Raw genomic sequence first — 23,052 nt, 5'->3', positions numbered from 1 at the left:
AAAACTACCGCCAGGACCTTTCCTAGAGTTGATCATCGAACCATTTGCTGGATGCTAAAGATAGGGGCAAAATTCCCTTATGTGTCAATGTAGATGGCTCTTGAGTTATTATTAGAATTACAATTTTATCAAATATACTCTACAACACAATACAGAGTGCAAAAACTAAAGGAATCTGAATATTTTCTGAAGCCACTGTATGCTGGGCTTTAGGGAGTATTTAAAGCCATGTCTATATAGCATCACAGCAATGTGAAGGCATGGTCAGACTAAATTAGTTATCTTTTTTAAATTGCTTACAGCACAGCAACAGTGGGCTGAGACAGGAATCTGTCTCAGGGCAGTGTGGACTTCAGGAAATACTCCTGACAGACAGCAGTGGGTTTACCTGTTGTACAACTGGCCTAATACTCAACTGTGAAAACTTCATTTGGATCAAGAACACAGTGGAATCTGTCTTAGAGATAAATAAGTTCCCAAGCTCAATGCAGCTAGGTTATTTCAAAGCCTCGGTTTAAATTTTTGATTATACCTCTTGAATGTTTGATTATACCTCTAAATATATGAGCTGGAGAATTTTCTAAAGCATCATCTTGTTATTTTCTCCTACCAATGTATTTCAAACGCAGATTTTGTGTTACCAATAATACACCCTAATTTGGGTGCTGGGAAAGTGTAAAAAAAATAATTTAAAAAAAATAAACGATAAAAAACGGTTATAAAAATAAATAAACATGATAAACATCCAAGCCAGAAGTGTGATAGGGTGACAAGCTTTGATGATGATGTTAATGATGGCTGGACAACAAGCAGAGCAGTCAGATCATCAGGCAAAATCATGTTAGTGTTTATAATAAAAAGTTAAAGCTTAAATTACCCAATTACTACTATTTATGCAGACCTATTAATGCAATTAGATACTATTAGTGATACACAGGTGAATTCACACTCAGTTTTAATCCCAAATAAAATGGACGCTAACCTGGCTTGTTTATAGTCCTTATGACTTTCTGCCCAAACACTTCAATCTCAGAAACAGAGTTTAAAAGTGTGCAAAACTACATCAAGCATCCCGTTCTGATAGTAAAGGTCCATTGTAGGTTCCCTTTGGACAATGTTAAACGGTTCCCAGCTCACAGATATTGACTGGCTAAAGTTTACTATTATAATGACAAGAATATTATGAAAGTGGATTTTGTGCCTACTCTGATGATCACCATGCTTCTACTGCATTTACCATGAAATGCTAAGCACAGAAACAAATGTCACCATAAACACAGTAATTACTGCATAGTTAGAGACTCATTTAATCTATCCACTCTGCTGCACCCAGCTCTCTCTCTCACTACTCTGCTACACTCCACTATGATCTACCCAGTGTTTCAGTTAGTCGTCATTATGACATAACAATAAATGACAATGCTGCAAACACACTACACACACAAACACAAAATATTTGTATAGCATTAAACAAATACTTAGAAATTATAAAATGTCTGTCTGTTGTCTTTTTTTTCCCCCTGAGGAACACAATTCTTTTCCCACCGACTTATACTATCAAGGTGGACAGACCCACATGAGCCCAATATAATAAAACAACAACACACTGAGAAAAAAGTAACCAGTCCTGCCTAGTTTCAAACCAACAGTCTCATAATGACTTTAATGGAAACCAAGCTATGATAACATTTTTTCCATTGGAATTTTGTTACTACACAAGTCATCATGCCATCCTTAAGTGTGGAAGAACAAGTGCCTGAGGCTTACTTCTCAATACTTTATCATTAGCGGGAAAACTGTAAAATTTGTACCAAGCTCTAGGCTAACAAATGCAATCTGTGAAAGATGGCAAAACAAATCCAGGGCTTTGGTTTGTATGTTGCTTCCTAATTTAATGCTTCTATAACAAATGAAAGTTGGGCCAGTGAAGGGATATAAGAGATTTGGGAATGCATCTAATGTACTGAATATGTCTGATATTAACACAATTGACCTCAAACCTGACACGTAAGGTCCTTCTCATAAATCCTACAGCCTGCAACCTAAAAAACAGAAGCAGCTCAAATAACAAGCAAGCCATACTGCCCAGGCTGTTTTGTCAACTCTAAGTGTGGCTATAGTAAGCAATTATATTAATATATTATTAACTATAATATTAGTAATAACTATATTACTTCCACAATTCACACTCTATCATACACAATAAAAATCACCCATTAATGATTCTGAAACAAATTAATGGCCTAACAATGACCCAACCTTTAACTTTTCTCCAGATATATGACTTATGTGAGAACAGCGCTAGGGCTTTAAAAACACCTATTATCCAAAAGTTAATGAACCAACAGTCAATCAATTGACTAATCTTTGGATTTATGTTGTTGTCCCCAACATAACAGCAAACACATATTTACCACTCTAAATATTAACCAAATGGTCAAGGCCCATTCCACACACGTTTGTAGAAGCACATAATGTTGTAACATTACGACACTTCAAAAATTACAAAAATGATCAGTTAATTGATTATAGCATTAGTTGGCCATTTGTTTTTTTGTTGGCCACCTGATCACTACAGCTCTATGTTTAGCACTAGAAGACTACATCAACAACAAACAACACATTTAAACAATGTGGTCCATGGGGTCCACAAAAGCACAATCATGTTATTTATTACTGAAATTACTCTTTCTCCCATTATGAAGAAAGTCTCTCCTTAAAAGGCTAAAAGGTAAATTCAAAGTGGGTGCAGAATCCCTCCTCCAGAAGCAGTAAAGGGCCATTTACATTCTCTTCAGCTTTCTGGTAACAGCTTACTTCCTATTATAATAATTTGCAATATCCTGTTTCTTTCTGTCTTATTTTAGTACTTTGTAATGTATATTCATTCAAGGCATCGTGAAGAATTTTACAGACTATTTTAAACAGATTTTTAGGTTAAACGTTAAAAAAATAATATTCCTCACAGAAGAAAAGAGGTAAGCTATAGCTTAAAATAAAATCCAAGAGCTCTTAAGTATTTCATGATGTTAATAGCAAAAATAAACTTTTTTTATTGGTTTCGGTACTGGTTAATATAAATAAAACAGTGTTTCAAGTTGTAACACTAACCATGTCTACCAACATCCCTCATCCCTTTTGTCATTATAATCTGTTTTACGTGGTTATGTGTTTATATGTTTTGGCACATCATTAATGACTGTGTTTTGCCAACATGCTTCAGTAATTGGTGCATCTTTAGAGGCTGGCATCTGTCACTATGTGAAACTTACATTTTCTAAAGTGTCCCATTAGCCTCAAGCTTCTGCCTAATCTGAGATTAATCAGTTAGTGGCATCTGATCCTAACTGGTATAGGCATTGAGAAAAACACACTTTTGGCAAATAGTCACTCCACTGGAATGTTAGCATTAGGAGAGGGTTAAAGGTTAGTGTTGTTTGCTGGTAATCAGAGAGCTGATGAATGATGGATGTTGTATGTCATGAACAAGGACATGATCTGAGTTCAAATCAAATTTAAAGTCCTTTCGAGAAGGAAATCCAGAAAACATTTTGTACAAAATACAGCAAAAAGTTCTGCTACTGAGATTGTACCATCTCATCTCCCAGCAACTATCAGAAAGATAGTTGCTCTCAACAAAAGAGAGCCAAAGTGAAACCTGAACTTCTATATGACATTCCTAAAGACTAAGACTTGGGCTTAACTAAGCTTTTTATATAATTTATCAAAAACCATATAAAGTAAAATATCTGCAGTCCATAAGTCCATATTTCCAGCTGACGGCTGGATAGTGTGGTGGTAAGATTGTCGCCTTCTATGCAGGAGACCAAGGTTCAAGTCCTGGCTGTGGCCTACCACTTAGACCTGCGTAAGCTTACCCTGCCTTTGCCTTGTACCTCACTGAAGTGGCTTTGGATAAAAGTGTCTACCAAATGACTCAATGTAAATTTACTATAGGGACTTGGACTTGCACTGTGCCTCTCAATGCACAAACTGTAAATACAGCTACTTCAGTTAATAAATAAATATTATATATAAAATTTGTAATTGAAACTTTATACAACAAATGGCCATGGGCCTTAGGAACTGATAAACTATATATCTCCAGAGTTCATTGGCAACAAGGGGACCCATTCCTACACCAAGAATAAAAAATTCCCTCACATAAAAATAAAGATGTTTTAGTCTTATGAATTAAAAACTGAATTCTTCAGTTATGACATCAAGTCTCTGGTGGTAACTGTTGACAACTCGTCACAAAACTGACAACAGTTGAACCATGAAGGACAGCCATGGCATCCTGCAGAGGTTGTGGGTCTTATTTTTTTTGTAAAGGGAACAATAAATGCAGGCAGCACTAAGGTTATGTTTAAACATAATAATGACCACCAGCATGGAGCCAAATCAACACTAAATTGAAGGACACAGCCAAACCCTTGAAATATAGTGTAAAATAATGTGTCTGAGATTGTTTATTATCTCACCCTATCCAGCTCTACTGGAAAATAGGAAAAGTGTCAATTGATACTGGGAGAAAGTCCACAAACTCCTGATGTGTAAAGCAGATACTGACATATTTTCCATTTCTGTTAATTCTGTTCATATTGGTGGGACTGTGGCTACTTCACTATTCAAGAAAAAAGAAGATGCAGTGTTTATGTTTACATCGAATCTCAGTGCTCAATCTGCACTCAAACTCTGCTGTTGAGAAGGCATCATTAGTTAGAGAGTAATCACGAGTTCAACACAAAAAAAGAAAGTAATCAAGCCCTTAAAGTGATTCTTCTTAATAAAACAGGATAATCTCCTCCACTTTAGCTCAATTCTGCTCAGCTTAGTTGGATCCTCAGTGTAATTGCTCTTGTTAATCATGCCTTAATTTGTTGACAAGATTCATTTGGAAGACTTGTCTTGAAAACATACAATCTCTCCGGAGGATGTCAACATCTTGAAATTAAGGACGGCAAAGTAGAGTGAGACCAGATTAAGTGTTTTTTCAGAGTGTTGGAGGATGTTGCCAAAGACTGAACAGACTGAACTGTGACACTATCTTCAGTGTTTGTGACAAGCAGTAAAGCCACTGCACAAACACGTTGGACAAACCATTCTTCTTGATAGTGTTAATATTGTTTGCTTCAACTGGTGGCAATCCACAACATTTCTAATAAATTGCCCTGGTAATGCTTTATTGTTTATAATAATGTTGAAATTGGATCGTTAAATATAGAGGCTCTAAGACAGGAGTGGCCAACCCTGGTCCTTTAGAGTCACAGTCCTGCTTGTTTTCAAACTATCTCTGCATTTCCTGCTTCTGATTGGCTGAACACACCTGATCCATGTAATCAGCAGAGGGTAGGGCAGAAAACAAGCAGGGCTGAGGCTCTTGAGGACCAGGGTTGGCCACCCCTGCTCTAAAAGTAAAAACAGGACAGTCGATCCTGAAAATATTCCTCTTTAGGTCTTCACAATTTCATCACAATTAAACTAAACTGGCACGGTGCTTAAAAGCAAGACTACAGTGGCAAGGAAAAGTATGTGAACCTTTTGGAATTTCATGGTTTTCAGTATTAATTAAATTAATGAATTGTGATCTAATCTTCATCTAAGCAGTATGTGAATACTTAGAATAATAACAGGTTGACAGATGTTAGCCAGTTCCAATGATGCCTTCTAATACTTGGCTTGCCACTGTATGTAAATTTCACTACACAGCACCTACTGTGGTCACAGGCGACATTTATTTTGAATAATTGAAAATGCTAAAAGCACAGTATATCAGAAGCACAAGAAGAGTCAAACATCTTCTAAAACTTCGCTACCATTAGCCAACATAAGATATCAATAACTAAAGACTATGTAAGATTGTTGTGGTAAAACCGCCATTTATTGGCTTAGGACGTTTCACTTTTAAGAAGCAAAATGTGTATTTCATCCACCAGAACTTATGTAGTTTCACTTAAAGGTGTTTTCCTGTGGCAACTGATGTCATTTCCTTGACTGCACAGCTAGATGACTGCACCACAGTTGGAAGAGAGACACAGCAGAGGGTGTGATGATGCAAATCAAGCATCATACGGCAATCTCACTGCCAAGAAAAAGTTTTGTGTGGTTTATTGCTTGCCTATTCAGAGCAGATAGCTGCTAAAAAACCTCCCTAACATCATAGAGACCATTCAATTCATTTACTTTCCATCTTTCCTCTTTTTTCCATTTTCAAACCAGCTGACACACTTTTCATCAAATTATGAAATCAATGCCAAAATAAAGATTAATTAATTCTTTTTTTACCAGCTTAATAAGCTGGTAGCCACTACAAACTGGATAAGGGATTCTTATCAGCTCATAGCCTAACAGCTAGTGTCCTGTTCTGACAGTGTTTTCTTTACCCCAGTGCCTCCTGAAAGTAGCAGGCATCTGGTCAGGCCACAATTACACACAGCAGAGCCACTGGTACCAGCACCACGCCGAAACTCAAACCTGTCTTAATTACTCTACACTTTCTACTGCGAATAAAAAGACATGTTGGCAATGAACACACTAAAAACAATTCACACAGTTCTATGAAAACTTGAATTTAAAATATACTTCTCTGTGTGTTAATAACTCCCTCATGACTATTGATTTCTGCCAGTCTTCTAACCGTGTCTCTAATATAAGGTGAATAACCATGACAAACAGGATAGTCGATCTTGAAAATATTCCTCTTTAGGTCATCTCACAGGTTGCCTTTTTTAACGAATCTGGACACAGTGGCACAGAACCCAAAACTTTCAATTACATTACAGGTCGTCCTGTGGCTATGATGAGCAGCACTTTACTGTATAGGGACTGTTTAAAAGTGTACAGTTGTGCTCCCAAAAAAAGCAGAGTAGTTTATAAAATGTTTCTGCATTTGTGGAACATTACCAGGATGATTTAATTTAATTCTACTTTTATTTTATTGATGGCACTACAGTCGTATTTAACTGCAAATGGTTGTGAATGATTCGTTGTGATGACAAATTAAATTATGGACAGAAAACATGAAGACCACTGGATCTGAACAACGTGAATTCAATTTAAAAAGAGAATTATGTTCTTGGCTGGACCAAAGTGGTGGACTGACACACTGACAACATGGCTACACCTACAGCTGAGGGTGATCTAAGGTCAAGCCTTCCCTATACAGTTAATGCTTTCTAATTAAATGATTTCTTATTTGCTTGCTGTCCAGTCATAAGACCTTGTCTACAGCACAGACAGTTCCAACATGTCTGAAGAGCTTACTGGCTTGAGTTTAGTTGAAAAGCTTGTCACCCGAAAAGGTAAAAAAAAACTGAGGTATGAACTGAACTGTGGATTTGGCATATCATTACACCCCTAATTCAGTTATAAATGTGAAAACATGCAAAAGTCAGTATGCTAAAAAACTCTATAGAAAAGGAACTGATAATGGTAAGCAAACGGAAACACTGGCTCCTAGACTGAAAGCTGATACAGTCCCAGCAAAATCTAAAGATACACGTAATTAGATAATCATGTAATCACAAAATGTCCCTTGCAGCAAAGTAAAAGTCCTTATTTACCTCTTCCTGCTATTTGTGATAGGTGGGGACTGTCAGGCACCACCCACTACCCACCAAATCTAAAAAAGTATAAACAAAAAAAAAAAAAAAAAAAACAGGCCAGGAGGTAGGCCAGGTGTAAGGTGTAGCTATCAATTAGAGTGGATATCTGCACAAGTCTTTCAATGGCCTGAACTGCCCCCAACTCACACACGAATCCAAGAGACGTCTACAGTAAACACACAAACATTTAACTATATAACCAAGATAAAGTATGTGAGCATGATCTGATCTTCATCTAAGTCGAGCGTATTAACAAATATAATGTGCCTAAAATAATAACACAAAAGAAATTCTGATCTTCCATGTCTTTGTTGAGAACAACCATAAAAACCTCATAGTGCTAGTGGAATAACTATTTGAACCTTTGGAATAATGACCTCAAAAAGCACACAGCACTACATTTGGTGTAAAAAGGTCACTGCATATCATCATGAAAACATCATCCCAATCGTAAAGTATGGTGGAAGACTCATCATGATTTGGACCTGCTTTGCTGCATCAGGGCCTGGCCAGCTTGCAGTGATTGGGGGGAAGATTAGGAGCATTAAAAATTATTCAGGATAATGTGAGAATTTCAAAGAATATAAGGTGCAAAGAAAAAGACAAAGCTAAAGCAGTTCTGCAGGAAGAATGGGCTAAAATTCCTCCTGAACAATGTGCAGGTCTGATCCACAGCTACTAGAAGCACCTGGTTTAGGTTCTTGCTGCTAATAGTTATTAATTCATTTCACAGGTTCACATAGTTTTTCCACTAGCACTATAAGGTTTTTTTGGTTCTTCTCAATAAAGAAGACATGAAAGAGCTGAAATGTTTTGTGTTATTATTTTAGGCACATCAAATTTGTTAAGATCAGATCACATTTTATGACACATCAATGCAGAAAACAATGAAATTCCAAAAGGTTCACATACTTTTTTTGCCACTGTATCTACTCAAATTAGTCAGACACAACAGATGTGTGCACTTTTCACTTTCATCTCTAACCTCCTCCTATTACTGACAGAAACTGTACACAGGGTCTGTCTCACAGTCAAAACAAAAACTTCTCGCTACAGTTTGTCCAAACTTCTCAAAAACTTTCCAGCATATCTGACGAGCATGTGAACAGTGATAATCGATTCCTTGTTTTTCCCCATCCTTGCAGAGATGCAGAGGAACACTGTGTGTTGGTTTCTTTGTCTGATGCAAATAAATAGCAACAATGTCTCCTTCATAGCTCTCTAACATTCAGTCAAGCTGTAACAAATAATGACACAAGTTTCCTACAAGCAGTCTGCTATGCATAGTTTGGACAATACAAAAAAAAAAAAACAGACAAATCAGTAATTTTGTTTTGTTTTTTTTAACTCCCATTATTCTACATGATATTATATTATACATGCCATTTTGTCAATAATGACTTATATTCTGTGGCTATACACACGCATTCTACTACAAAACTAAAATATTTCAACACATATTGAACACAGAATGATACTCACAGCTTCTCTTTAGATCACTGAAGCACAGAAAACAGCTTCACTAAATGGCAGTCACTTGGAAGGCTCCTCTCACCCCTAGAAAGCCTTATGCAGCTGAAATGACTCACATCCCCTCTTCCAACCTCTGTCAACCATCATGAGGAGGTAAACATTTCCAAATATGGAGAAAATATGAAGACAGTATTGAGGGCAATATCAGTTTGGTTTGCTTTTAGCTTGGAATGCCATACTCTGTGAGCCAGAGTCACTCAGCAGAGCCAGTTCTGTGGTGCATACCTTTCACTGGGAATAATAATGATGATTGTAGAGAACTTTGGGCTCAGTCTGACCTAAGATGGGTAACAGTGTGAGCCTGCACTTAGAGGTCTATTTTAGAGAGTAAATAGTAAAAAGATGAAGATAAATTAGCTCTAAAGAGCAAATTGGAATCTCAGTACAGTGCAAATAAGCAAAAGGAAACAGACACCTTATTTTTTACTTTTTACTCATCAGGTGAGCAGGGCCAGATTAGGAGGTGAAGGGCGTCCATTTGCAGTGTGACGGTCCCTTCATGAGTCTTGTCTCACAGATTTTCTTCAAGTGATTAAGGAGGTGTAATTAAATTCTGATTGCTCCCTACAAGTGCCGTAGGTCAGCAGAGATTACGGCAATATAAACGGCTGCTAAGAGAAAGCATTACACTGCCCTGCCTAAACTGGAATCTAATTGAAGAGCAACTTGGCGTGAGAGTGCTTGTTTCCTTAAACAGTACAACCCACTTCATGTAAATCCCAAAGAAACAGATGAGTATCTAGAGGAGTGAGGTTCCTACATTTTATACAATCTTTGAAACGTTTTTACTTTATTTTATTCTAACATTTCTATTTTTTGTCATTTTAATATAGAGTCAGATCAGCTACTTTTACATCAGTCATATGCAACACCGTACAGTTCTCTGCACTGGTACTGACAAATGCAGTGGAGGTGATTTGTGGAGGAAAGTTTTTGTCATTAAAAGCTTAAAAATGCATAACCGTTGTTTGGAAACATATGGCTGCAGTGTCTGTGCAGACATGAGCTTTAAAAATGACAGACATGAACACTACAATGGTCCTAGCTGGATAATATGTGATTTTAACAACAACCTAACCAAACTGTATGCAATAAGCCATTTTAGATACAAGAAGACACAATGTGCTATGACTTCACATCTTCTGCATGAGCAGCCATGTGTTATGTCTGTTGCAGGTCAATGCAGGGCAGCTTCTTCAGACTGGTATCAAATAGTAGCCACACTGCATAACACAGTGTGAACAACCTAACAGACACAATAAAGTCTCAGCCTTCTCGTTGGACGTGGCCTAACATAAAGGCGGCATAACATAACACCTGCTCTGCAATCACTGTGTTACTTTATGTTCTTGTGTTTACGTTTTAATGAGCAGACTTGAGATGGTTCTTATATTAAAGGGCAACTTCACCAGTTTTTTTAATTGTTTCCTGTGTTCCTAGTTTAGGGACTACGTGTTTATGAATGTTTCTCTCCTGTGCCTTCCCTATATTTAAATATCTTTCTGTCTCCAGCTGAAAAACTCCTCCCAGTGACATCAACTGGAGGACTTCAGATGACGTCATCTGTTCACTCATACTCCAGACATTGTAGACTTTCTGTAGTCCTGCTCCTCAAAAATTCCACCAGATGACATCATATGAAGTGAAAGCCCTTCCAGATGATGTCATCTGGAGAAGTTAGGAAATAGAAATCTAGTTAGATGGGAATTTATTACCATTCATACATATGTACTCCTTAAACTAGAACCATAGGAAGCAAGTTTGAAAATTGTCCTTAGAACATGTGACCTTCTGAACATCAGTTCTACTACCACCTGACATTAAGGAACAAAACCAGGTATGAACAAGCCCACGTGAACAGTATACAGTATGTAAACAGTACAGTTTAACAAAGCACAGTTACAGCTCTTACCTTTTCTCCTGTCCGACTGTATGGAGTTTCTCGAAGACTGCTGAAGCAATGTCTTCTGCTGTAAGTTGAAATCTGTAGAGATTGAGAAATAAAGATGAGTCTGTATGACTCAAATGGATTACTATTAGTGTGCTTTGGGAGAACCACCCTAACATGGGACTGTAAGCGGTTGTTGTGTCACTCATTAGTTGAAAGATAAAGCTCCTTCAAGCAACTATAAATCTGAGTGTAAGATGTCCACTTAAATTTAAGCTAGTTAGTTAGTTGTTTTTTCACCGTATAACATTTTTTTCACCATGATAAGAATGTGACGCATCATAATATCAATGACAAACGTGTTCACATGTGCCAAAATGTGGGGTAGGAGGCAACGAGGAAGAGTTAATTCAGAAAAAGCAAACTTCCTCTGTCATTGTTAATCAGTTCAGCAACAAATCGCCTGCAGATAAAACATCTGTAGTTTGCAAGTTGTGTTAGATACGTTAGACAAGTTGTGTAAATCACATTTATTCCACCAGCTCAAGCATAAACACCACAATTATGAGTAAGAGATCACGGCAGATTTTAGACTAACAAGAATCATTCAGAACGGTTTTGTTTGCCAGTGGTTCTATGATAAAACATGTAATAAACTGATTAACTGCTTAACCAAACACACAATCCCAATCCAGCCACTGACAAAGAAGCAAATTCAGGCAAATTATAAACAGATTGACCTGAAACACGTGTACAAAAGAAAATATTTCATTCATATTCCATTTTTTCCTCTTTACCTTAGATAGTGGAGTTTTTCTATTTGACGACTGTCAGACTATATCTAGGCTTGTTTTTGCCCAACTCAATAGATGATTTTAATTGGTTCTACCAATCTAACCATAGCAAAAAAAACTTTAAGTGTCTTTATCAGCCCCTACCTACAGGTGCAACAAAACTAAGAGGAGACGGAGAGATGTTTGAATCAAGAGCAGTCCTCACAGTCCAAAAAAAAAACCAGCCAACAAACTAAGTGACAAACACTGTAACTTAAAAATGAATACGAATATGAATGAATATGCTTCAGCAGGTCTGTGGAAATTATTTGAGACTATAAACTGTCATGTCATGCATGACTTTTTGGTTGATTGAAAAAAAAAAAAAGAAAGTCAACAGTATTGTTGTGCAAACCAGCTTGCTACATGTCACACCCCTACTGAGAGCACAGCACAGAGCGGGCACTAACATGTCCAATTGGCCCTCTATGTTGTGTCGTCCACTCCCCTCCAAAAGTATTTGGAAAAGTGAGGCCAGTTCTTTTATTTTTGCTGTAAACTGAAAACATGAAGACATGGGCTTGATATCAAAAGATGAATATGAGACAAAAGCTTAACATTTTTAGCTTTTATTTCCAGGTGTTTACATCTGGATCTTATTAACAACTTAGCCCAGCTCAACTAGTTTTCATATGAGCAAAAGTATTGGAACATGTCGCTGACAGGTGTGTTTTGTTGCCCAGGTGTGCCCTATTACAATGAATATTCACACAAGAAATAGAACTAAATGTCTACTCTCTGATTTGGGTTTTGTCTGTTCAGACTGCATTTATAGTTAAGAGGTGTAACAAACATGAAAACTAGAGAATTGTTGAGTAAAAAACAAGCAATTGTGTCGCTGAGAGGAGATGGAAAATCGACCAGAAAATCGACAATGGCTAAAGCTAGTACAACCACTGAAATGTCCTGAAGAAGAAAGAAACCACTAGTGTACTAAGTAACAGACATTGAACGGCTAGAATGAGGATACCCTAAAACAACTGTTAGTTACATCAGCAACAACCTCCAGAGGGCAAGAGGGAAGGTATCACAATCTACTGTTCACTTTTCATAAACCAAAATACACCAGAAGATGCAAACCACCCATTAACTAGATGAATAGGACAGGCGAGGAATTTGCCGCCTGTTAAATTTTGGAGAAAGGCAGGATCTGGCTTGGGCTGCATGGCTTCTTCTGGGACAGGCTCAATACTCTTCATTGATGAAGTAACACATGATGGCAGTAGCAAAATAAATTCAGAAGTGTACAGAAACATTTTGTCTGCAATTCAAAGAAAGATGCAACCAAAGTGATTGGTGGATGCTTCATCATGCAGCGAGATAATGACCCAAAACACACTACCAAAACAACTTAGGAGTTCATCAGGGGCAAGAAGTGGAAGGTTTTAGACTGGACAGGTCTGTCTCCAGACTTAAACCCTATAGTGCAGCATTTTACCTGTTAAAGAGGAGAGTGGAGGGAGTAACCACCAAAAACAAACAACAACTGAAAGAGGCTGCAGTGAAAGCCTGGAAAAGTGATGTCAGTGGGTCACAGGATTGATGCAGTTACTGCAAGCAAATGTTTTGCAACTTGCACATTTTCCAATACTTTTGCACAACTGAAAAATGGGTGGGTTCAAACAAAAGGTGCCATCTACTACGTTGTGTATTGGATCCAGATGTAAACAGCTGGAAATCAAAGCTGAAATGTTTATATTCATCTTTCAGTTTATAGCAAAAATAAAGGAACTGGCCTCACTGTTTCAATACTTTTGAAGGGGAGTGTAGGTATGTCTGGTTTGACTCTGTCACTATTTGTTCAAAATAACACTCTGTTTTTCTCTAACAATGATTACATAGTACTTTTCTAGCATTTTTCTACACAGTAGTCTTAGATCAGTCACTAACCATTACATCTTGACCTCCCACAGTAACATGAAAGGCTGCTGCCCTACCAGTGGAGACATATTTTAAATGAATCAAATACTGGTATTTGCATTAGTTTTTGGTAGGACCACACAGTTCACACAGTCCTACCAAAAGCTGTGTGGTAGGACACACAGTTGTGTGTGTAATATATATATATTTATATATTAAAGAGATGTACAAATTTCCTGTTGTCATTAAGATTCTCAGCCAGGTGACATTTATTAAAAAAAAAGCCCACTCTCCTGACATCGTGCTGTACTCTAAAACTGAGCCTCTTTTCTGTCTGAGGAACTGTGGCTGCTCCTTCCAGAAAAAGGACATCCTCATTAAAATATGCCGAGAAACACAAACAGTAGATTAAACCTACCAGGGGGGCCCGGGCTCAAAGGCAGTTAAGGCATTCATCTTTTAACTTTAACATCATCAACGCTGTCAAATGAGTCCTTTTTAACCAGAGATTTTAAAGACAGTTCTGTTTAATGTTGCCCGAGTCAAAAATGTGTCGGAGCGACACAGATGTATTCAGTTTGATGACAGCGCTCTCGGGGGACCTTGGTGTTATTGATTTGAAATTCACATCAAAGTAGAAGTTTGAATTCCATCTTTGAAACACAAAAGTGAGTCTTCTTTTTCACGCTCACTGTGTTTTATGGCAGAACAATATGTATAGTCTAGACTAAGCTTATTTTTCGACTGACAAAGAGAAAACAATTGACAATGTCAGTTGTTTGCATGGCTTTCCAGTTAAGTCATCTGTGACTATGACCTGTGTAAAGCTTTGGAAAAATGTTTGACAGGAAGCAAAAGTATGGTGATATGTAAATAAACAAACCCTGCACATAAAAGTCAATGTCTATGTCTACATGTTGCCCCTTTTGTCCAATTTGCTACCTACACACAAAGCTTCGCAGTGCATATAATGTATGAAGTAATGTTAATTACCAACAAAAACAAGGCTATGATACTTAAACCATAAACAAATGACTTTTGGACCAGATTTCTTTTAACCTTTTAAATCTATGGGAGATTGCGAACGGTACGGCACAGACACAGATTGTTCTACTCTGCAAGAGTCTTAACTTATTAAAGTCACTTCATTCACCCCTGTCTGCATCTTGTCTTATACCTGTCCAACAAGAGTCAGTTCAACTACAGCACATGACAGATGTCAATGACAAATGGGCTCAGCCAGAAAGTCTCCTCTATCAGTGTCCTTCAAATAATCTACACAATCAGTTAGTTAACAAAAAGTCACCTACAAGAACTCTAACTCTGGGTGGAGCCGGGTCTGGCCTGTTTGTACATTTCTATATCACACATCAAGGCACTGATGGTTTCCTGCTCAGTCTTTTCATCTTAAAGTAGAAGAGAAGAGTGATGGGAGCCCACTCCTTCACAAGTCATGGGAGTCCTGTTACTTTGCATTAGCACCGATTCCGCAAACGTATGAGTACTTGCAACAAATGATATTGACACTGACGAAGTTTAATGAACACAAAAGCCACAGCTACAGTCCACAGACCCCAGCTTTGTGTAATTTAACAGCACAGACTGTTTGCAAAACTACTTTAACAACGTGGCGAGTCGCTAAACGAGTGCGTCCGTTTCCTTTAACGCCTCAACTAGCAAAACAGTCGCACAGCTATCAGCTACTTATGGTAACGAGAAACTTGGCGAAGTCGCCTCTAAAGACCGCTGAAGTTACAACTCAGAGACATATTTCTGTGCAGATGGGGGCTTCTCGTGTTTCTCCGGTGACAACTCTGTCTTCCGCATTGCTCAGCAGCAGACCGCCTGGCGAACAACAGCAGCCCCAGAGCCGCCCAGAGAGTCCCATCTGACAAAACACGACCCTTCACACCGTCTTATATGTTCAACGCACGACGAGCCTCGCTCGGCAGCAGCTGGGGACAAGTTAATCTTTGTTACAGTCCTCGTGTAACGTAAGAAGCAGCCAAGTGTGTCGTGTCCACGCCCTCACTGTGAACCCCGTCCGAGCTACAGTCAAATTCATGTACTAGCCCAACAAGGCCGAACAAACTGAAGACGAGCTGCTCCAGCACTACGATATACAGTCAAACCGAACATTACGCCAGCTTACACGCAGCCGATAGTGGCGGAGAGGCTTAAGGCGATAGACGAATGCTCGCTGGTTTCGCTTACCTCGCTTTCTAGGAACTATCAGAGAGGTCGAAATCCCACCAAAAAAAAGTGAAACTTCTTGATCCCAATTCTGGGAGAGTCGTGGGCCGTGACGTCACGCCCTGAAATTCCAGCCGTGACTGAGTTCAAAGGTTTGCCCATGTAAGGCAGCAGGCCAGCGGCGAGAGCCGGCTCCAGGGGCGGCGGACGGGGACCGGAGGGAGACGGGGACCGGAGAGCAGCTTCCCGTTTATTCATCACTTAACCCGCAAAACATGGCCCTGAGAAGACGTTGCCAAAAGGAAGTCAACAAAGTGTCTTATTAAACGAAACACATAAAAAAAAGAGCAAGTCACACTTTCCGGCACACAAAGGGTGCGTGTTGTATGGTAGCCTAAATGGTAAAGATTCAAAACATCCAACATGTGCTCTTTTTTCTTTTTGAGGGGACAAACTTACAATAATCTGCATGAAACTAACTGAAGGCACCCAGATGGTGACTGGGCTTTCCCTAGCCTTACCCAGTGCCACTGAAATCACTTAAGCAAACATCTGTCATCAGTTTAAAGACTTTCAAAGGTTGAGGAGGATGATTTCCATATTTCTCTGTCACTGTCTGCTAATCCCCAGGGGGGTGTCCTTCTCACAAAATATGTGTTTTTAATAGTTTCTGGAAAACAAGGGAAGTCTATCACCTGCTCTGCACTGTAACAAATTGCTGAAAGAAAATTGCCAAATTCCAGCAGTGACATCTTGTTTCTCAATGCAACAGTAGAAAACAATGCATTCTGGGAAATGAGTTCTTCCAGAAATACTGTAACATACTGTAAATAGCATTGCATTTTGGAAGTGACGTTAAAATCAACAGCATAAATACGAGATGCTGCTGTTCTTTCTCAAGATGGCTGCAGAACAGGCACAGAGCCAACTCCAGACCTTTATTTGGAGCTTTCTCTATTGGAATCCTAAACTGTAGGAACAAATCACACAGGAAGTTGAATTACATTCTATCTGTCTGCTGATGTTTGCTCACTAACATCACATTAGTTACGAAACAAACTGCAATGATCAGTGATCTTAGTCAGTTACTCAGCCAGTTCAACAGAGCTTGCAGCACACATGCTGTGCTCTTGCTATGTATTGACTGCCCAGTGACCTTTATATTATTGTTTTGGTCGGTAAGGCTGATTTCTGAATAGTTAAAATACGCTATTTCTTTCAAAAGCTTTAATGTTTTCTCCTTTTCTTAGTCAGATATTTTGCTTTGTGCCTCACTTCTAAGTTGCTTTGGATAAAGACATCTGTCAAATCACTAAATGCAAATGTAGTTGGTTTGTGTTTCCATTCAGAATATTTTGATATATAAATTGGTTTATATGACAGTGTCTTTCTTTCTGTACTAGCAGACTTCAATCTCTAATCTCCATCTACTTTGTCTTTCAGGAGATTCCTCATAACCAACCCTGAAAGAGGGATAAGGAACAGGGAGGGTTGTTCAGAAGAAGTCTGTCACAATCAATGTGAATCACTCATGTGTTCACTCTTCTGAAAGACTGTGTGGAATTTCATGTTTAGTTCCCAGTCTTTGTCTTACATTATATACATGTTTTATATACATGTTCTCGTTTTCAGGAATGTACTTGTTTAGGTTCATATGTATATGTTTTGTTATGAGTACCTAAACTTTACAACTATAATGGAAGAAATGGTTTGTAATAACAAATTAAGATTACTTTTTTAAAATAAATGTTGGGTTACATGATTTTCATATTTTCTTAGTCTTAGACTTCTTTACCATATATTTGTTATTGTTGCATTTTAGTGAGGGGAGCATATATCGTATAGAATATGCAACATACGAATAGTATACTGAAATTTAAATTAAATGTAGCACTATACCGTGACTTATTATAACAGTAATAACATAGAAAAGAATGGCATTGATTTTGCAACCCTGCTGTCCTTATTTTAGTGTGGAATCAAGAAATCACAGAAATGTACTGTAAGTCATACATGTTGTGATAATGGCAACTGTCGAATTGATAACATAATGGGTACTGTAAAAATAAGAAAAATGCTGGTAACACTGCTGCCAGCTGTTTTTCTACAGGACAATCTTTTACAGTGTACCCACTGCTGAATCAGCTGTATCAGTTTCTGATTGACTGAACACACCTGATCTAGATAATCAGCAGTTGGTAGGGCAGGGATCGCCTCAAGAAGGTTGGGAAGCACAGTGAATAGATGCTAATCATTGTTGGTCATGTTTTGGTTTTTTTTTTTAGAATATTTGAAGACAAAAACCAAAACACTGAACAGCAGCACCATTGTTTGCTTCTTTGTTAATATAACTCAAATTTTTGGTGCTTGGAGACAGGTTTGGCCTTGTGACAAATCAAGGATTTCCTGCTATGTCTTTTCATCTCCGCTCACCTGTCTCCTAAAAGTACAAAAACTTTAACCAAAAAAAGTGAAAATAGCTTATGATATGATGTATTATAACTTCACCTCAAAAAACTCAAACTCAAAACTCACAAATTACTCACTATGTCAAGAGTTATGTCACATACAGAACTGCAATAAATTATTAAAACATTTATGATGTGTCCCAGAAAGAAAAAACACACTGAGCTATTAAATGTCATTTAAGGACTTTTATTTTTATGACAATTATTTTCAGTCAGCCAGTTAATTAATGTGTGCTGTATTTGCTGTACTCTTAGAGTATTTTATAACATTGAATGGAATTTCTTTAGGTAGCCTACTCTGCAAATAAGTGGCTTTAAATGTGATAATTGATTATAAAAAGGGTGTTGAAAGGATTTGAAACTACAAGGTACTGTCCTAAACGGAAACTGCACTGCAAATGTTTCAGTACTGACTTCGAGCACTCATCCAGTGAAGTGTGAATTGGCACATATTGTAATGCGATAAGATTCAAATTCAGACACTATGTGCTACATGCTGCTGTGCTCCCATGTACTGTCATGCACTGTCTATCTTCTGGAACCATGAGAAAATGCAAGTTCCTGTCAGTGTCTGTCATTCCTTTTACTCTTTACATGCTAGTTTTGCTTTTAATAAATATTACTAAAATATACTGAAACATTACTTGTCACATCAAAGAGTAATTGCATATTGGCAATATAATGTCCTTTGTACCAAATAGCACTTTGTCAAATTAGTTAATTGGCCAAATGTGATTCATTCATTTCTTGGTTTGTTTGTTTTGTTTCAGTCATAGCTTTTCTCCCCTCCAGTCATGGTTTGCAAGTCTCACTTTGCATGCATGCACAGAACATGTGAACAAGACCATAACGCTTGTACCGTAATTGTCCCTCAGTCAACAGTTTTTGTGTGGGTTCCATCGATAATTAGTGTTTTTTTTTGTATTTGTCAAAAATAATGCAATATATGTCTGAGAGACTGCATAATATCAGCTAAAATGTTCAGAGTCAAACTTGGAAGATTCAAAATATTTGTTTCTCGATTGTCAAACAGCTTTTGACTTAACTTATTCTTTACTTATTTTTTGAATTATCAGTGACACACAAAAATCACCTTTTTGTATTGCATTAGGTTTTTTAAAATCATATTTACTTTTTAATTTTGTTCCAAATTAATATAGTACTAAGGAGCAGGGTGTTAACTTCTCACAGCACAGGTATAACTTGCTTCTGCATTTGTTTCCCCTCTTCCAACCAATTTTGTGTATGATGCTCAGTACACCAGAGGTTACTTTCTTTTTAAGACATTCCAAATTGAAGTATTGGCTGTGCCCAGTGTATGAGCATTGTTGGTGGTTTTCTCTGTTTTTATGATAAAATTTTACCTGTTTTTCTCCCATAGACCCTGTTTATACCTGCTACTAAGATGTGTATTGGGTGATTGATCACAAGTGTATAGCCAAGAAACATCAGCATTTACACCTGAACACACACACACACAAAAATATATATGTATGTAAGTACTTACATGTACAGTGGCAAGAAACAGTATGGATTTCCATGGTTTTCTGCAATCATTTGTCATAAAATGTGATCTGATCATCATCAAAGTCAAAGAGTATTAACAAATAAGATGTGCCTAAAATAATAAAACAAAAAAATTCAGAACTTTATTGAGAACAACCATAAAAACCTCATAGTGGCAAATATGTGAACCCTTTGAATATTACTCTCCAAAAAGCTAATTGGAGTCAGGCATTAGCATACCTGGAGGAAAATATTTGAAGGGTGTGGACTAGAGCTACTTTGCTTGAAAAAAAAAAACATCCAAACTTTTTAAGTTGGCTCTGCATAAGAGGAATATGCTTATGGGAGCCATGCTTCACCAAAAGGAGCTTTCAGAGGATCTACAATCAAGAATTGATGATTTACATAAAGCTGGAAAGGGTTACAAAGTGATTTCAAAGACTTGACCAGTCTACAGTTAGACAAACAATCTACAAATGGAGACACTTTGGGACTGTGGCTGCTCTACCAAGAAGTGGGAGGCCAGTCAAATTGACCCCAAGTTTCTTTACCTCATAAATAAGAAGTTTGCCAAAAGGCATATTGACACTCCACAGCAGTATTGTCAAAATGTTTTGTGGACTGATTAAACTATATTGAACAATTTAGAAAGAACACACGGCAGTACATCTGGTGTAAAAAGGGCACTGCATATCATCCTGTAAACATCATCCCAATCATAAAGTATGGTGGAGGAAACATCATAATTTGGGCCTGTATCAAATCAATAGATTCTTTAGAATAATGTGAGAATGTCTGTACTTCAGTTGAAACTTTCATATTAATTCCACGGGTTCAAATACTTTTTCCACTAGCACTAGGTTTTTATGGTTATAATTAATGAAGACATGAAAAATCAGAATTATTTTGTGTTATTATTTAGATGAAGATTATATCACATTTTATGACAAATAATGCAGAAAATCATGAAATTCCAAAGGGTTCACATAATTTTTCTTGCCACTGTAGCTCCAAGGATTCTAACAGACCATTTCTGTTGCATCATGTCTGTTATAAGATCAAAGGCTATTTATCATAAACAGTCCAGTTATGAAGGTTCTATGTTGTTAATATATAAAATAAAAGCTGCCATTTTGAACATATTTATATTTTGAACGCCTTGCCTTTCAAATACTTGTTGAGAAGACTGTAGCTTATTGCTTTCTAAAAGCATGTCACATGTTAGTTAAATATTTCATTAAATACTATTTACTTGAACAATACCTCAACATATTCTAGTTCACAATGCCTGAGCACTCGTTATCCTCAGCTTCCCTTAAAGTTGGACTTGCTCTGCCGCTTCTCAGATCTTAAAGGCTCCTGCTGTTTGATATAAGTGAGTCACTATCAGAAGTCCAACCAAGCTCTGGCTTCATGTGGGCTTTGCTTGACCTCAGTGATCTCTTCCATTCAAACCAGACAATTAGTTTGCATGCTCGTGATTGCATGCAAATACAATAACTGCTTTTCACCTCTGATTCAGCTTCAGAGCTTCACAGCGTTGCCCTGTGTAATACACTGTGTGTTTTATGTGTTCACATAGTACTGATGTTATCTTTTACTATGGGTCTGATGGTCTGATAGGCACAATTGGTTTCCATGAGCTGGTGAAGAAAATTAAAGCTCTGTCATTATTTTTAGAGTCCAAACTGAATTATTCACTCTGAGCCCTATCTTTATGCCAATAATTCTTACTTTACTGCAACTGCGTTGTGCTCCAAGCTGTGAATATACTTTTTTTCACTATGCATGAAGAAAGCATATAAACAGCACTTGCAGATTGAGCATGCTGATAAAAAAAAAAAAAACAACCGATTTGAGCTATTTCAGTGTCTTACCCATGCATCCCCTCATCTTGAAGTTCCAGGGCACACTGAAAAAGGTAATCTCATTTGTAATGTGTGACAGCTTATTTGCAAGTGTGTACACGGGCAATTTTTTAATGGGCCCGCCAGTGATTCTTCTTGCACTCTTAAAGCTGATTTCAAAAAGACGCCCTGGAACAATTTAGACGACACATGCCATCGCCTGTGAACTCAAGTTATCAATCAAGCGCCAATTAACATGCTCTGTTAGAGGAAATCAAGGACTCTTTGATGTTCGGCAGTTAGAGAGTGTAGCTACGCATGTCATCGATATGATGGGTTTCAATTTTATCCTCACTGTACCACACCATGTGAAAAGAAAGATGCTCAAAGGGTCCACCACAACAGAGAAGTCACGCTGGAGAGATATTTGATGTTTAAACTTTGACATGTCTATTAATGTTGCTCATTTTAACTACAGACAATAAATATAGAACAGAAAGGAGAGTAAGAACCTCGTTTGTTATATTTTAGTGTTTCAATTGTTCCAGCATCGGATATCCTGTTTTATTTGCTGGTTGTAACACTGTCTTCTCCCCCACACCACTTCCTCTGAAGTAGGTAAACCTCAAACACTATACAGAACACAGCAGCTGCACAGTTGTTGTGTACTTCCTCATAAAAGAGCGAGTGAAAGCATGTGTTTTGCACCTACATGCTGAATAAGAAAACCAGAACGCGATTGTCTTCTAAATGCAGGGCTCTTGCTTTCAAAAAAAAAAAAAAAAAAGGCCCAGTTTTCAGGAAATCAATAGCTGATTATGTCAGCTTTGATATGATGCAGGCCACATTCTGATGTGAAAGTAAAATGAGTGGAATGATGTTGTTGTTCATTTGTATGTCACGTCATTCTGTATGATAGTCAGGAGGAAGGCTAGTCCAGGTGCTTTGCACAAAAACAACACAGAGATCTTTGCAGAAAGAAAAAAAAAAAACAAAAACAACAAATGTGTCTGGGAACTATGTATGCTCTGTTAATTAGGGCTGAGATAGCAAAGATTAGTCTTCAAGCACAACCAAAAACAAAAGTAGGAGACAGGCAGACTTGCTACAAAAACAATGTCCCAAAGCTACTAATCAAACAACTCCTGATCTAGATCTAGACCTCAGATTACACTAATGAATTCTAATTCTTATGTTTTAGCATGTAAATGTGTATTAAAATGGTAGACAGAGACAATCCCTGCCTGCAGCAAAGGGTTTAGCATAAATGATCTATGCTTGTGAGCTTCATGCTGCACATTTGAAGCATTTTTAATG

At 37.6% G+C, this 23,052-nt stretch overlaps 1 protein-coding gene across 2 annotated transcripts in view; it reads right to left on the bottom strand.

Annotated features, from left to right (window-relative positions):
• lpp (LIM domain containing preferred translocation partner in lipoma) overlaps positions 1 to 16,201 on the bottom strand; it is a 124,306-nt gene extending 108,105 nt beyond the window's left edge. The window contains exons 1-2 of one of the 2 annotated variants that reach the window (XM_026343757.2): positions 15,936 to 16,201; positions 11,053 to 11,124 (exon numbers count right to left, since the gene is read on the bottom strand). The gene's annotated coding sequence lies outside the window, so the exon portion shown is untranslated. Of the gene's footprint in view, positions 1 to 9,089; positions 9,148 to 11,052; positions 11,125 to 15,935 lie in introns of those variants that run through there. The other variant, XM_026343765.2, reaches the window with a different exon arrangement.
• Positions 16,202 to 23,052: the final 6,851 nt, after the last annotated feature.

This window comes from Anabas testudineus, chromosome 4 (genome assembly GCF_900324465.2).
Source record: "Anabas testudineus chromosome 4, fAnaTes1.2, whole genome shotgun sequence".
In the NCBI taxonomy this organism is placed as follows: domain Eukaryota; kingdom Metazoa; phylum Chordata; class Actinopteri; order Anabantiformes; family Anabantidae; genus Anabas; species Anabas testudineus.
This window is presented reverse-complemented; position numbering and strand designations above follow the sequence as displayed.